Here is a 16,469-nt window from a genome sequence, read left to right as displayed (position 1 = left end):
GAGTGAGGAGGGGCCACAGAGCAGAAGGCTGCAAATACTTGGTCTCCAGTGTTCTGTCGTCTTTCTTCAAGCTGATGTCAATGGGAATGCCCCCAGTTAATCAATCGGGTATGAGTTGCCAGTTTCTTTCATACCAAACTCATCTCAAAAAGGAATCTCAATGCTCCCAAAGAATATCAAAATAAAAACTTAAGAGTCCAGCAAAACTGTCTTAAGAGTCTTAACAGGCAACCGAGCAGATGTGCAACTGGCAGAAAGACAGCCCAAGAGACCTCTCAGGGCCCCTCCCATAGATGTCCCACCTCGCCGTGCTGGGAGCCAAGGACCACCCCAGCAGCCATCCCTCCATGCTGTCATTACTTGCCTACACATCTGTCTCCCTGGTGGGACTAGACACTCTTGCTCATCCCAGACTCAAAGACCTTCTCATGCTGCTACCCCTCCCTGGAATACCTTTCTACTGCCCATCACATCCCAATCCTTGAAAGACCTTCTCATGTTGCTACCCCTCCCTGGAATACCTTTCTACTGCCCATCACATCCCACTCCTTGAAAGACCTGCCCAGGCCCACCACCTCCAAAAGGCTGCTTCTCTTTGAAAATCTTAAGTCAGTGACTGTATGCCACCCATCATCACACTTATTCATTAAAAATAATTCACACAGGCTTTTTCCACCATCTAGTACTCAAACCTTGACACTGAAAGAGACTGCTCTCTGATAACAGGAGGCTAAGCTGAAAAAAGCCATACTAAAGTGTCTCCCATCACTCACTCACACAGCATCCTGCAATGCTCCTGAGACCAGAAGGTGCTGGCAGGAGAGAAGGAGTGTGTGAAAGCGCCAGCATTTGAAAGGGACAGGTGTGAACCCTCCAAACACGGGAAACGGCTTTCAGCAATTCCTCTCCCTGCGTTATTGATGACCAGAGCACAGGCAGCCCGTGATCATTTTTGAATGCAGGTGTATACAAGGGCAGAGAGAGATCCATGAGGAGAAACAGATGCCAGCAGCTTGTGGACTAGGTCCAGTCCAGGAAAATGATCCAGCCCAGCACAGGATCCCAAAAGTGGCCCTGCTTTCCTGTAAAACTTCCTTGCCAGGAGGAATCACAGAGAAGTCACATGGGGCAAAAACAATCGGAAAATATTGGTTGGTAATGATAGGAATCATGTGGTCTCAAGTACCACAAAAGTCACCTCTATCAGAACATTATTTTCCAAATGAAGAAAATTAGGTTCTGAATCAGTCCTTGACTGGGATAGTGGCAGAAGGGGATTCAAAGCCAGGGGACCAGAGTCTCTGAAGCCTAGGTCCACTCATTTTCCATTACAACATCCTGCTGCTGGGAGAAAGGGCAGAGACCTCTTATTACCAAAGTGGGACTCTGGAGGTTTCCCCCCAGCAGCAAGCCCTGAAGGCACAGGAAAGGCCAGAGGTGATCTGGGTTGGCTGGGTGGACAGCGGATCTGGGGACCCACAGTGCCATTCTCATCTCACCTCTCAGCTCCCCTACACCAACCCCAAAGCCCCTGGGAACATGTACAGAACTGTACTAGATGCAAGGAACCAACATTCCAGAGAATGAACCAGAGATCTTACCTCAAGGACACTGAGGTCTAGCATGTTCTCGACATGACAACTCCCATGCCTCTGCACACAGTGGACTATCTGCAACAGATAAGATGCCATGAGTGGGCACCCAGCTTGTCCCTGCTCGCAGGAGGGATGGCAGGCAACAGGAAAGGGCTTAGCACAGTAGTTACCAGACAGTAAACACTCCTAAGCAAACACACTATTTCCTCATAAAAGAGAAAATAGTTAACTCTACAGAGGAAGACAGCGGATGGTCTATGGCAGGGTGAGGGTGGCCAACACTGATCAATGTGTAGTTAATCAGCAAAAGATTGAAAGGAGATCAAAACCAGGTTTACAGCAGTGTGCCATGGCTGAGTGGCAGTGACTCTGCTGGTCATCAAGGGGAATTTAAGCAACACACACAGCCTGGTTCCCAACAGCAGGGAGCAGGAAGTGAAAGCTCTAATCATGACATAACACACACGGCAGCCCCCAATCCCCTGGAGGCCCCAGGTGTGTGCAGCTTTGAGAAGCAGGAGTGTAGGAAAGCTCCTGGGACAGGAGGGTGAAGATGTGGACCCTCCAAACACAGCAACCTTTCCCGCATTTCCTCTGCCTGCACTACCAATGACCAGGACACGGGCAGCCAGTGATCACTTACGAATGCAGGCGCAGAAAAGAGCAAAGGGGATCCAGGAACAGATGCCAAAGTGAGCTGCCTGGAGATTGCCAAAGCGCCAAGCCCAAAGGACCTGAGCGCTATCCACTTAATGCAGTACAAAGATCTCATCTGCCCCCATCAAGAAAGTCACAACAGACCAATTTTTGGTTAAAAAAAAAAAAGGCTTAAATTGTTCATTCATCCCATAAATATTGAGTATCTACAAGTAGCCAGACATCATGGGTTCAAAAGCAAGAAAAACGTGCAAGATCTCCCCACTTACAGAGCTTTCGCAGTTTCCCTACATTACAGAAAGTCAAGCTCAGGAGAATGAAAGAACTTAGCCAGGCTCTCCTCTGCACCCGGCTTTGCCATACAGTTCTCGGAATTCATGACCATGCCCTCCGCTGGGGTCCCCCAGAAGGGAATTTGAAGGGTCCCCCAAAGTGCCCATGACCAGCACCACTTACCCAGGGACATCCTCACACCGCGGACAGTGGGAGCCCCTCAGGGAGTGCAGATCAGGGTGCTGCAGGAAAAATAGGGGCGCTGGCTGGTGCGGAACCAGCAAAGCCATCCAAGGGAGAGCTGTCATCTGTCTCCAGGATAGCCGCACAGCCCACGAGGCCTAGGCAGGGAAAAGCGTAGGGAAGGGGCTTAGTACAAGGTCCTGGCAAAGGAGTCTGGAATTCGCCCCTCTGGGGCCCTGGGAGCGTCCTCCATTTAAACCTCAGCCAACTGGTCTGTAAAATGGAGGTTTTACAGCTACTTTTTAAAGGTTATTGAAGAGAAAATGAGTTCACGGTTCCAAGGACGCGGCACAATGACCGACACTTTGTAGGCAACCGAAAAGCAGCTTTGGGGGCTTCCAAAGTCAGGAGTCGGAGATCGGGGTCGGGGGAGTAAAAGTCGCGAGGTCTCTAGCCCCCCTCAGCCCGCGTGCAAGGCCCCGGGCACAGCGTTGCCAAGCCGTTTCTCAAGGGGGCACTAAGCCTCCCCGCAGAGAGGTTGTGCCGGCCTGGGGGGGTTTGACGTCCGCATGGGGTCGGCTTAGCCCAGCGAAGGCCGAGGGCGCGGCTCACCCGCCAGTCTCTTTCCCGAGGACACGCGAAACCCGAGGGGCCCACCCCGGCGGAGGGGACGGACCACTGCACCAGCGGCTGGGCCTGACGTCCAGCCGGCTCTTCCCACTCCCCTCGGGGCCTCAGTTTCCCCTTTTGTCGGGGAGGAGGTACACAGCACCGGCCTTGGGAGGCCACCAGGGGTTCTTGGGAAGACCACTCCTCGGGCCCTGCCCCTCATTGACTCATCCGGAGCGCCAGGACGGATGGCGGCGGGTACAGGGGTAACCGCGCGGAGGAGGCTGAGGGGCAGGCCGCAGCCACAAGACGCTCTCTCCGGTGCTCAGCGCCCGCGGAAATACGGCTGGGGGCGCGGCTGCAGCCTAGAGCGGCGCTTCCGCCGGGCCCCTGCCCAAGCAGACGTGCCTGCAGCGCCCCCTGGGAGGACGGAGCTACAATTCTGTCCCTCCACTAACGCCCTTTATCCAAGCGTTCATCTAATGGAGCATCCCTTCATGAGTTCACTCACCCATCCATTTGCCCAGAAAATATTTGTGAAACATCAGCTTCCATTTGAGGACACAGTGAGAAGACAGCCATCAGTCTATAAACCAGGAAGTGGGCCCTCACCGCTTCCTAGTTTACCAAATCTACTGGTGCCTTTGATCTTGGACTTTTAGCCTCCAGAACTGTGAGAAATAAATTTCTGTTGTTTATAAGCCACCCAGTTCATGATGGCACTTTGTTATGGCAGCCCAGACAGGGGTCGGCTGGCAAATAGGTCAGCTTGGACCATGGCCAGCTTGGTGTCCACACACCCTCCTCTCCAAGCAAAAAAATAGAAAAAAATCCACTTCAAACATGCATCCCTTCTAGCATTGGCAAGAGTGTGTCTGCAGTCTTGTTTTGTTTTTGACGTCAGCATACAAATAAAGGGTCAGCCATTGAGAATAGACTTTTCTTTTAATGCTGTAACAAAGGCTGTCACAACATACTTAAGAGCTCAACATACTGCCCTGTTTGCTGGAATCACGTACTACGTAGGCCAGTGTCCCAGATGAGAAAGTCAACGTGGATAAGCAAAATGCCCACAAGGCTGTATGCAACAGCCAAACCCTCAATGGAATTTCTTAATAACTGGCCATTTAGGACAAGTTAAGGAAAAGACTTGGGCTTTTAGATAGAATGTGTTGGTGATAGAAACCTAACTTACGCTTTAAAAATAAAATACATTATTGGAAAACTTATATAATCAAGCGAAGGGAAGGGCAGAGGTCAAGCTGGGCCTCCAAGACAACGAACACCAGAACTGGAATTCCATCCCTGTCCTGCAACTCTGCCTCTCTCTCTGGGTGGACTTCTGACTTCACACTTGCTCTGATTTTTTGCTTATAGTGAGGGACATATGCCACGTTTACCCAGGGGAACATCTCCATCCTGCTTCCATTGAGGGTAGGCAGGACTGCCACATACGGTTGTGCAGGTCGTGTACTGCACAACTCATGGGAGCACCATACACATCATAGCCTATGGTTGAGAAGCAGAGATGCCAGGGATGATTGGGCAATCTGATGACACAGAAAACACTTGACTTAAAAGAAAGAAGGTGTTTTCCCTAGCATGTTCTTCCCTGGTGTAGCAGAGTCACCCTCTGTCATACCATCTAATCCTTAAATGATGGTCCTTCTAATAAAGTCCCTTGAAAATATCTCTGAATGGCAACACTTTTGAGGAATTTTTTCTCCACGCTACTTGAGATCAAGCAGAAGACTTTAATTAAACCTGTGACAGTGAAACCTGTGCGCAGTCATTAGAAAAAAAGGTTTGCAAGCAGTAGCGGGGCTTTCTGAGAAATGCTATTCTGAATTCCACAAACTTTTTTTTTTTTTTTTTTTTTTTTTGAGACAGAGTCTTGCTCTGTCACCCAGGCTGGAGTGCAGTGGCGTGATCTCAGCTCACTGCAACCTCTGCCTCCCGGGTTCAAGGGATTCTCCTGCCTCAGCCTCCTGAGTAGCTGGGATTACAGGCGCACATCACCACAGCCTGACTAATTTTTGTATTTTTAGTAGATTGCACCATATTGGCCAGGCTGGTCTCAAACTCCCAACCTCAGGTGATCTGCCTGACATCGGCCTCCCACGTGCTGGGATTACAGGTGTGAGCCACCGTGCCCGGCCTGATTTTTACAACCTTTCACACTCAAGCTCTCAATTCTCAAAATTACCTTCTGGGCCAAGGATAGGCACTTCCACCATCTCTGGAGCTCTGGGAGGAGTCACCCATCTCTGAGGTCCCTCATCTAATTTGTCTTGAGTGTGGGTTAGGACTTGTTGAGGCTGCACACCCCTCAGGGTGTCTGTGCTTTGCTTGTTCATGGGATCCTTGACTGAGTCCCCACTCCTTCCTGAGTAAGCTCACCCGGCAGGCCCTATCCAGCATGGCAGTGTATGTGGTAGGGGTTGGAGGGTGGGCTGCAACAGAGGTAAAGGAAGGAGGAGCAGGTGTCAGGGAGCCTGCAGGTGGTCGCATCCAGCTGTCACCATTGATAAAAATACAACTGATTTCCATCTGCCCAGCTCTCGTGTCCACCTCTCCCCATTGGTGGGGTCAGAAGGCATTCACAAGGCAGAAGCACTACTCCTGCCCTTCAAGGGCACTGAGGCCAAGACTTTCCAACTGAAGTCTGCCATTTTTTTTTTTTTTGAAACAGGGTCTTGCTCTGTTATCCAGCTTGCAGTGCAGTGGTGCAATTATGGCTCACTGCAGCCTTGACCTCCTAGGCTCAAGCGATCCTCCTGTCTCAGCCTCCTGAGTAGCTGGGACTACAGGTGCATGCCACCAGGCCCCGCTAATTAAAAAAAAAATTTTTGTAGAGATGGGGTCATACTATGTTGTCCAGGCTGGTCTTCAACTCCTGGTCTCAAACGATCCTCTTGCCTTGGTCTCATATTCAGTCCATAACATCCTCCAAGGGTTTTTGAGATGTTGTTCCACAACACTGACATACATTTCCTATTGATGTACTTTCATGCTGGGATTACAGGCATGAGCCACCAGGCCTGGCCCTATGCTCATTTTCTGCTTTTGTTATTTCATTAATTTATTTGTTTTGTTTTGTTTTTTGAGTCAAAGTCTCGCTCTGTCACCCAGGCTGGAGTGCAGTGGTGTGATCTCAGCTCACTGCAACCTCCGTCTCCCGAGTTCAAGCAATTCTCCTGCCTCAGCCTCCCGATTAGCTGGGATTACAGGCACACGCCACCACACCCAGATAATTTTTGTATTTTTAGTAGAGACAGGGTTTCACCCTGTTGGCCAGACTGGTCTTGAACTCCTAACCTCAAATGATCCACCTGCCTCAGCCTCCCAAAGTGCTGAGATTGTAGGTGTGAGCCACCATGCCTGGCCCTAATTTTATTTTATTTGAATCAGTTAAGTTGTCCTGCTTTTTTCTTTTTTTTCTTTTTCTTTCTTTCTTTTTTTTTTTTTTTTGAGATGGAGTCTTGCTCTGTTGACCAGGCTAAAGTTCAGTAGCGCGCTCGCTGCAACCTCCACCTCCTGGGTTCAAGCGATTCTCCTGCCTCAGCCTCCCAAGTAGCTGGGATGAGAGGCACCCACCACCATGCCTGGCTAATTTTTGTATTTTTAGTAGAGACGGGGTTTCACCATCTTGGCCAGTCTAGTCTCAAACTCCTGACCTCAAGTGATCCACCTGCCTCAGCCTCCCAAAGTGCTGGGATTACAGGCATGAGCCACCACGCCCAGTCTTTTTTCATTTTTTTTAAGCCCTCAGATCCAAGAGCAGACTGGGACACAAGTAATTTTTCTTACATTTCAGAATTAAGTGAGCCCTCTCCTGTTGCCACAATGAGCATTTCCCTTTCTTCTTTTGCATCAACATTTAAAGATCATCTATTACAGGCCATGCAATGAGATGGGGGGATACTGCCCCCTCCGGTTCCTAACTTATCCACATACCAGCACAGGTGTCCACTTCCCATCCCTTCCTCCTCTTCAGCTTCAGAGTCTTCCTCTTTCTCCCCCTGACCCTTAAGAGCCTTCCCATTGCAACTTTAAAGGACTCCTATTTGAGTACTTCAAAAATCCACCAAGAGCCAGATGCATTGGTGTGCACCTGTAGTCCCAGCTACCGGGGAGGCTAAGGCAGAAAGGTCCCCTGAGGCCAGAGAAGCATAGCAAGACCTTGTCTCCAAAAAAAGAAAAACCCACCAAGGTCCAAGCACGATGACTCACACTTTCAATCTTAGCACTTTGGGAGGTTGAGGTGGGAGGATCATTTGAGCCCAGGAGTTGGAGACCAGACTGGACAACATAGTGAGACCTCATCTCTACAAAAAAAATTTTCTTAATTAGCCAGGTGTGATGACATGTGCTTGTAGTCCCAGCTACTTGGGAGGCTGAGGCAGGAGGATCGCTTGAGCCCAGCAGGTTGAGGCTGCAGTGAGCTCTGATCGTGCCACTGCATTCCAGCCTGGGCAACAGAGCAAGACCATGTCTCAAAAAACAAAAACAAACAAACAGAAAACCACCAAAGCACACCATCTCCAAGAAGCAATCTTTCTTTAAATCCTATCATAATCACGATCTATACTCAATGTTGTATGTATTCATACACTCGATTGTTAATTTCCGTACAGTTCACCTGGCTGGTGAAATGTTACCTCTTCTGTGCAGGGCTCATGCTCTGTGAGCCTCAGCCATCCCTTGAGTAGTTAATCTTGTTCTGGGCAACAAATAGTCCCAGATATACACAGCCTAATTTTTGCCAAGAAGTCAAGCTGAGAAAGGCCAAACAAAATGACAGCCCACAATGCCCCAGAGGCTTGAGAGTGTTCACAGAAGAGAAGTCGAATGTGAGAAAAGCACTAGCATTTCCAAGGATAGAGATGGACCCTCCAAATACAGAAAATGCTTTGCGCATTTCACCGGCCTGTACTATCGATGACGAAGACACAGGCTAGCTGATGATCACTTTCAAATGCAGACACAGAAAGAGAGCACAGCATGAGACAGCGCGGGAGGCAGATGCCAACGGCCAGCATGGGAAAGAGCAGCCCAGTGAGCACAGAGCCCAGCAACGGCGACCCTGTTCTCCAAACCCTGTAAAATTTCCTTGCTGGGGAATTAAAGGGAACACACTTCTGGTAAAAGAGAGGGAAATATCTTGGCTTTGGAAAAGATCAGGATTGTAGTTATAAGAACAATAACAATAACAATAGTAGAAATTCCTTTCTCTCACAGCTTTGTTTTTGGGATGAGTACATTGAGGTTAAGAATAGGGCACAGAGTGGCTGGACGCGGTGGCTCAAGCCTGTAATCCCAGCACTTTGGGAGGCCGAGATGGGTGGGTCACGAGGTCACGAGATCAAGACCATCCTGGCTAACACGGTGAAACCCTGTCTCTACTAAAAATACAAAAACATTAGCCGGGCGTGGTCATGGGCGCCTGTAATCCCAGCTACTCGGGAGGCTGAGGCAGGAGAATGGCGTGAACCCGGGAGGCGGAGCTTGGAGTGAGCCAAGATTGCACCACTACACTCCAGCCTGGGCGACACAGCGAGATTCTGTCTCAAAAAAAAAAAGAATAGGGCACAGAGCTAGATTGTGGCAGAGGAGATTGGGACCCAAGCGTCTCTGATGCTCCATCATTTTTATTTTATTTTATATTTTGTTTTATTTTTAAATTTAATTTACTTTTATTATTTTCTTTTTTAATTTAATTTACTTTTATTATTCATTTTATTTTATTTTTTGAGACAAAGTCTTGCTCTATTGCCCAGGCTGGAGTGAAGTGACACAATCTCGGCTTGCCATAACCTCCGCCTCCTGGGTTCAAGCAATTCTCATGCCTCAGCTTCCCGAGTAGCTGGAATTACAGGCACCCACCACTACGCTCGGCTAATTTTTCTATTTTAGTAGAGATGGGATTTCACCATGTTTGTCAGGCTGGTCACAAACTCCTGACCTCAAGTGATCTGCCTGCCTTGGCCTCCCCCAGTGCTGGGATTACAGGTGTGAGCCACCTCGCCCAGCCCATCTACCTGTTTTCTATCACAGCACGCTGCTGCCAAGCTCCAAAGATGCCCCCATAGCACCCCCAGAGAGTGCTCATCACCCAAATGGGCTCCTGAAAGACGCAGTAACAGAGGAGCAGTAAGAAGCCGAGGAGGAGAATGGACAGATACAACAAAATCTGCAGCACGGTGGTCACTCTTGGTGTGGAGATGGGTCTGGAGCTCCTGCAGGCCTTGCATGGTCAGTTGCTGACTTCCCACCTAGACTCCGGGCACCAACTCCTTGGAAGACGCTGTCCAGCCAGCCATGATTCCATCTCTTCTGGTGAAGGGGCTCCAGGCCCCAGGGATTTCTCAGCCACTATGAGGTCACAGACTTCCTGTGGTGGAACCTTGTCTTCCCAGCTACAGTCCAATCCTTTGCAACCAGTATGTTGAAAACAGGACTCCTGATATGTCTGCTTAGACTTGCTAAGTGGGAGCGTCTCTCCCCTGCCCCTAGAAAAATATAAGGCAAAAGCCTTAGAATTTCTCTGATCATTCTTAGGTAATAAAAAGTCTTGCAATCACTAAAAATGGAAAACACAGTTTCCATTCAACAATTTTATTTTATTTTATTTTATTATTTTTTAATAATACACCAGTAGGGTCAGGCACGGTGGCTCATGCCTGTAATCCTAGCACTTTGGGAGGCCAAGGCGGGTGGATTACAAGGTCAGGAGTTTGAGACCAGCCTGGCCGATATGGTGAAATCCCATCTCTACTAGAAATACAAAAAAATTAGCCGGGCGTGGTGGTGCATGCCTGTAATCTCAGCTACTCAGGAGGCTGAGGCAGGAGAATTGCTTGAACCTGGGAGTCGGAGGTTGCAGTGAGCCGAGATCGCACCACTGCACTCTAGCCTGGGCGACAGAGCCAGACTCAGTCTCAAAAAAAAAAAAAAAAAAAAAAGGCTAGGCGTGGTGGCTCACGCCTGTAATCCCAGCACTTTGGGAGGCCAAGGTGGGTGGATCACGAGGTCAGGAGTTTGAGACCAGCCTGACCAACATGGTGAAACCCCATCTCTACTAAAAATATAAAAATTAGCCAGGCGTGGTGGCACATGCCTGTAATCCCAGCTACCCGGGAGGCTGAGGCAGGAGAATCACTTGAACCCAGGAGGCGGAGGTTGCAGTAAGCCGAGATCACACCACTGCACTCAAGCCTGGGCGACAGAGCAAGAATCTGCCTCAAAAAAGAATAAAAAAAACCCACCAGGATTAGTTAAGGATCTGCTGAATCCATTCGACAAGTTTAAATGTTCAGTCTAACGCATTACTATGTTTTCAATGATCTTCCATAGGTAAGACTTCTCTCCTCTCCACCAGCTGGGGCTAAGTACGGGATAGGCTGGGGTAGGGACGTGGGGCTTCTCTCTTCATGTATCCAGATATGTTTCTCTTCAACAGGAATTTTCTGTCCACTTACCCACTCTCAATACTTCCAGGATAAAAACAGGTAGAGTAAAGGGTAAGGAGAGGGGAGACGTCTCTTGTCTGTTGCTTTTGTAAGAAGCCCACGCCCTCTCCAAGCTAGGGAGATGTTTAATCCTGATTATTTCTCTTGTGGCCTTCCCTATCAATCCCAGGCTTCTCAGAGGTTGATCTTGTGGCCTTTCTCATGGGCTCTTCAGAGAGACTCCTCCTGTTGCCTGTTGCATCCCTACTGATGTGTGCACAGACCCTCTTCTTGGAATCCCCTCACCCTAGCAGGTTCCCTCATAGATGGGACCTCCTGGGTCCCAGGCAGACATTCATACCACAGATTCTACTCCTACAGAAAGAGACTATGAACCTTTGACTCAGGAGTGGGTTGGGCCCCAGTCACCTGTGCTCCCCAACTTTGAGTGACAAATGTCAAGCTCCCTTGTGACCTGCTAAAGTGCTTCTTAATGAGTTAAGGTGAGATGCACGGGCTCCCTCACTGTCTCTCCCTTTTGGGGGCAGGGGGTGAGACTCACAGCTCTTGCTTTTTCATAAGAAATATAATTCATCATTCACCTTCTTTTTCATTTCTAATACTGTACCATTACTACCTTCCAATTGGAAGAGAAGATTCAAGAGTCACAAGCAACGATGTTTCGGTTATCTCCCTCCTCAGTTCTGCATTTGGTCCAGCACCTTCTTTGGAAGGCAGCTGCTATTTTATCATGGAAACTTCAAAAACTGCCAATACTCAAATCAATTTTTGCTTATCACAACAGCAATTTTATTGGATTTTCAATTCCTTCCTTCCTTCCTTCCTTCCTTCCTTCCTTTCTTTCTTGATGGAGTTTCACTCTTGTCAGTCAGGCTAGAGTGCAATGGTGTGATCTCAGCTCACTGCAACCTCCGCCTCCTGGGATCAAGTGATTCTCGTGCCTCAGCCTCCCGAGTAGCTGGGATTACAGGCACCCACCACCACGCCTGGCTAATTTTTGTATTTTTTAGTAGAGATGGGGTTTCACCATGTTGGCCAGGCTGGTCTCGAACTCCTGACCTTGTCATTTGTCAGCTGAAACTTCCTTTTTTTTGTTTGTTTTTTGAGACGGAGTCTCGCTCTCTCACCCAGGCTGGAGTGCAGTGGTGTCATCTTGGCTCACTGTAAGCTCTGCTTCCCGGGTTCACACCATTCTCCTGCCTCAGCCTCCCGAATAGCTGGGACTACAGGCGCCCGCCACCACGCCCGGCTAATTTAACATCCTGTTCCACTACCGTGGAACAAGCATGAACCACTCCTCTTAGGTGTCCATCCTCCTATAGAAACTGGGGCTGCAGGAATGAACCCGCCAAGGTGCCCTCCTTAGTGTTATGAGAATAAGGAGTGCAAAAGAAAATCTGGAACTACAGAAAATCTGCAGTTCTGCCCGTTCCCAGCTTTCTGAGGGCACCTTGGCCTTAATTGCCAGCCCAGAAGATTCAGCCCGGTGAGGCCTCAATCTGAATACGCAGGAGGCCAAGCCCTTTCAGGCTCATAGGTAGGGCGGCGGAGGTGGGTGTGGGTTGTGGATGCACTCAGCCTACTGTTTGCTGCGTCTCTTCCAGCTCCAAAGGGCTGATGAGAGCCAGATTGCCTTATATCTGTGCTGGGGAGCACAGCAGCAACCAGCCACATGTGACTACAGAGCACTGGAAACGTGGCCAGTCGGAATTGTAATGTACCATAAATGTAAATCACATACCAGATTCCAAAGACCTCATACAAGAAAAAGAATAGTAAATAGCTCATGAATAATTATAAAATATTGATTACATGCTGACATGATAATATTTTGGTTATATTCAGTTAAATAAATTATTAAAATTAATTTTACTTTTACTTTTTATCTTTTTTTTTTTTTTTTTGAGATGGAGTTTCGCTCTTGTTGCCCAGGCTGGAGTGCAATGGCGAGATCTCGTCTCAACGCAACCTCCGCCTCCCGGGTTCAAGCGATTCTCCCGCCTCAGCCTCCCAAGTAGCTGGGATTACAGGCATGCGCCACCATGCCCTATTAATTTTGTATTTTTAGTAGAGGCGGGGTTTCTCCATGTTGGTCAGACTGGTCTGGAACTCCCAGCCTCAGGTGATCCACCTGCCTCAGCCTCCCAAAGTGCTGCGATTACAGGCGTGAGCCACCATGCCCGGCCTTGCGTTATATTTCTATTGGACAATGCTATCTTTCTTCTTCTTTTTCTTTTTTGAGACAGGGTCTCGTTCTGTCAACCTGGAATGCAGCGGTGTGATCTCAGCTTACTGCAGCCTCAACCTCCCAGGCTCAAGTGATTCTCCTGCCTCAGCCTCCTGAGTAGCTGGGACTACAGGACTGCTCCACCACACCGGGCTGACAATGCCATCTTAGACTTTTCAAACACAGCACATTTCCTCTGCTTCATAAAGAATCCCAGAGTCCTTACGGTGACAGAAGCCCTCAGCTTTCTCAGAAATACTACAATATAGCAACTACTGGGCCTTGGATATTTGTTCTGTGCTACGGTCTTGATATAAATCATTCCATTTAATTCTCACAGCAACGCTATGAGCAGGGAAATATGACTGCCTATTTTCCATAACTGGAAACTGAGGTGGGGCGGAGAAGTTAGGTCACTTAGCCAAAGTCACATGGAGAGTAACAGCAAGAGTGGGAGGCAGAAGAGGACACCAGGGCTGTGTGGCCACAAGTGGGCACACCTGACCCCCCTGCCCAGTGTCCTCTCAGCCACAGCATCTGTATTAGTCCATCCTCATACTGTTATAAAGAACTGCCTGAGACTGGGTAATTCATGAAGGAAAGAGGTTTAATTGACTCACAGTTCAGCATGGCTGTGGAGGCCTCAGGAAACTTACAATCATGGCGGAAGTGGAAGCAAACATGTCTTTCTTCACATGGTGGCAGCAAGGAGAAGTATAGAGCAAAAGTGGGTAAAGCCCCTTATAAAACCATCAGGTCTCATGAGAACTCACTCACTATCACAAGAACCGCAGCATGGGGGTAACCACCCCCATGATTCCATTACCTCCCACGACAGGTGGGAATTATGGGAAGTACAGTTCCAGATGAGATTTAGGTGGGGTCACAGCCAAACCATAGCAGCATCCCACAGCCCCTCCCCATCACAGAGACTCCCAGTGTTCTCACAGTCTGGGAATCCCATGGGCCTCTCCCAGGTACAAAATATGGAGCAGATCTCACCTCAGGGACCCCCATTTCCCTCACGATTGCATAGATCAGGACTGGATTTTCTTGTCCTTCTGACCTATTGAGTACCAAGAATCTGACTGGAGCGGGGCGGAGGGTGGGGCGTGGGCTCCTCATTGGGCCCAAAGATGGGCTGCTTGCACTCCAGAACATGGGCAGAGTCAGTAGCAGGGCTGTCTCAGGCCGAAGAGGCACACCCTGCCCAGGGTGCAGGCAGTGCCAATGCTTATGAGGATTTGTGGGCCATGAGTCCCCTCCCAAGATTGCCTCCAGTATGCTGCAGGGAACATGGGACATCTGTCTATAGTCTCTGTCACTGTGCAAATCTGATCAGGTTCCTCAGATGCCAGTCTGGTCAGGTCTCTTCTGCTTCAGAGACTCTTTCCACCCTCCATCCCGTGTACTCTGAGGCTGGAGTTTAGCAAAGCAGTTACCCGCTGTGCATCTCTCTTGGCTCATCTTCTCACGCTCACATTCCAGTCTCAGGCCATGACTCAGTCATCTCGGTCTGACATTGTTCAGAAAAAAAGGAATGGGGCGGGGGTAGAATTCATTCATTCAACTGTGCTAGTCACTGAACTAGGTACTGAGTACAGTGGTGAATCAAAGACAGATGCCTTTGGACCCTTGCAGAAAGAAGTCCAAACTAAGCACAGTCCCCTCATCATAGTAACAGCTCCTATCATGGAAAATTGGCCATTCCTACAGATTAATAATGAATCAGTGACCAAGGAACATCTTCAGAACAAACAGAAAAGCAAAGCAAGTGGGAGAAGATTACTTCTAAACTTCCAGATAGTTTTTGAAAATTATCCCAAGTCCTCCAGAGTCTGGCGTTGAGCCTCCGCTCCGCCAGGGGACGCTGCAGGACTGCTCGCGTCGGTTCCTACCGCTCTAGGCCGCAGCTCGCGCTCTCGTCTGTATTTCCGCCGGCGCGAAACGAGCGTAGCTTCCTTGTCGTGTGGCCTCGGTCCTTCGCCATCGCATGCCATCGCACGCCACCGCACCCCATCTCTCGAAATCTGCAGACATCTTGATTTTTCCCACGCTGTCTGTCAGGTCTCCGCCGCCACTCGACGCCAGGGCGCCGGGTGAGTCCACAGCAGGGCGCATGGTCTGCTCCACTCTCACCATCGGGGGAAACTGAGGCCCCGGGGAAGGCGGCCAGAGAGGTCAGGCCCGGTCCTTGGTGCAGTGTCTCGTCCTCTTTGCCGGAGTGAGCCCCCCAGGATTCGCGTATCCTCGGGAAAGACACTGGCGGGTGAGCCGCGCCCTTGGCCGCGGCTGTGCTGAGCCGGCCACGTGCGGTCGTCAGACCCCCTGTCCGCGCAGCTACTCTGCGGGGAGGCTTAGTGCCCCTGGATGGCGGGAAACAGGGCTCGGCGACTTTAGCTGCCCGCCCCCGACTCCTGGCATTGGAAGCCTCCAAAGCCACTTGTCTGTTGCCTACAAAGTGTCAGTCATTGTGCCATGTCCTTAAGACCGTTAACTCGTTTTCCCCTCAATAACTTTTACAAGTAGCTGTTAGAACCTTCGTTTTACAGACCAGTTAGCTGTGGTTTAAATGGAAGACGCTGCCAGCACCCCAGTGGGGCAGAGTCTGGACTTCTGTCCCCGGGCCTTGTACTGAAGCCCCCTCCCCGTGCTTTTTCCCTGCCTAGGCCTTGTGGGCTGTGCTGCACCTCGGACGGCTTCGCACCAGCCAGCGCCCTCTCCTGCAGCACTCTGATCTGCACCCCCTGAGGGGCTTCCACTGTCCGCGGGGTGAGAATGCCCCTGGGTAAGTGCCGCTGCTTCTGCGCACCTTGGGGAAGGACCCTTCTGTGGGACGCAGTAGAGGGGATAGTCAATGAGCTCAGCCAGTTCTGAGTTCTGAGAACTGTCTGGCAAAGCGGGTGCAGAGCAAAGCGTGACTTAGGAGACGGGCTGCGCTTGGGGTCACACGCTAGCTAAGTTCCTTCATTCCCCTGAGGTTGACTTTCTGTAAAGTAGGGAAACTGCAAAGGCTCTCTGAGGGCAGAGGCCTTGGCTGTTTTTCTTGATTTTGAACCCACAGTGCCTGTCCACGTGTAGATACTCAGAACTGGTGGGCTGAATGTACAGCCGAGGCATTTTTACCAGAAGTCGGTTTTCCTGTGGACTCTGGGGTGGGGACAGATGGAATCTGCCTGTGAAGTGATGATGGCTCTCAGGGTCCTGGGTACCCTTCTCTTCCCTGGGGGGTGAGCCCCCCTCTGGAGATCTGGCAGCTAACACGCTGACGTGGGCTCACCTGCCCTTTTTTGCACCTGTATTCGAAAGTGATCGTGGGCTGCCTGTGCCCTGGTCATTGATAGTGCAGGGAGAGAAATCGCTGAAAGTGCTTCCCCGTGTTTGGAGGGTCCACTCCTGTCCCTTTCAAACTCTGGAGCTTTCTCACACCTCCTTCTCACCGTCTTTCAAATG

At 49.9% G+C, this 16,469-nt stretch overlaps 1 long non-coding RNA gene and 4 other non-coding genes across 6 annotated transcripts in view; 2 read left to right on the top strand and 3 right to left on the bottom strand.

Moving 5' to 3' along the window:
• Window positions 1-830: 830 nt before the first annotated feature.
• LOC112438002 (small nucleolar RNA SNORA71) lies at window positions 831-964 on the bottom strand. The gene has a single exon (XR_003026511.1). It is a non-coding gene; the product is annotated as a small nucleolar RNA SNORA71 (small nucleolar RNA).
• Window positions 965-2,116: 1,152 nt separating this feature from the next.
• LOC112438004 (small nucleolar RNA SNORA71) lies at window positions 2,117-2,248 on the bottom strand. The gene has a single exon (XR_003026513.1). It is a non-coding gene; the product is annotated as a small nucleolar RNA SNORA71 (small nucleolar RNA).
• A 5,921-nt stretch (window positions 2,249-8,169) lies between these two features.
• On the bottom strand, window positions 8,170-8,303 carry LOC112438006 (small nucleolar RNA SNORA71). The gene has a single exon (XR_003026515.1). It is a non-coding gene; the product is annotated as a small nucleolar RNA SNORA71 (small nucleolar RNA).
• Window positions 8,304-15,747: 7,444 nt separating this feature from the next.
• The window catches only part of LOC100988639 (uncharacterized), a 28,386-nt gene continuing 27,664 nt past the window's right edge, over window positions 15,748-16,469 (top strand). Inside the window, exon 1 of one of the 2 annotated variants that reach the window (XR_010111012.1) lies at window positions 15,748-15,804. This is a non-coding gene — a long non-coding RNA (uncharacterized LOC100988639). The remainder of the gene's footprint in view (window positions 15,805-16,469) is intronic. The other variant, XR_010111025.1, reaches the window with a different exon arrangement.
• LOC112438000 (small nucleolar RNA SNORA71) lies at window positions 16,311-16,444 on the top strand. Its single transcript, XR_003026509.1, has one exon. It is a non-coding gene; the product is annotated as a small nucleolar RNA SNORA71 (small nucleolar RNA).

This window comes from Pan paniscus, chromosome 21 (genome assembly GCF_029289425.2).
Source record: "Pan paniscus chromosome 21, NHGRI_mPanPan1-v2.0_pri, whole genome shotgun sequence".
Lineage (NCBI taxonomy): Eukaryota > Metazoa > Chordata > Mammalia > Primates > Hominidae > Pan > Pan paniscus.
The sequence above is the reverse complement of the archived record's forward strand: the minus strand, read 5'-3'. Positions and strand labels throughout refer to the sequence as shown.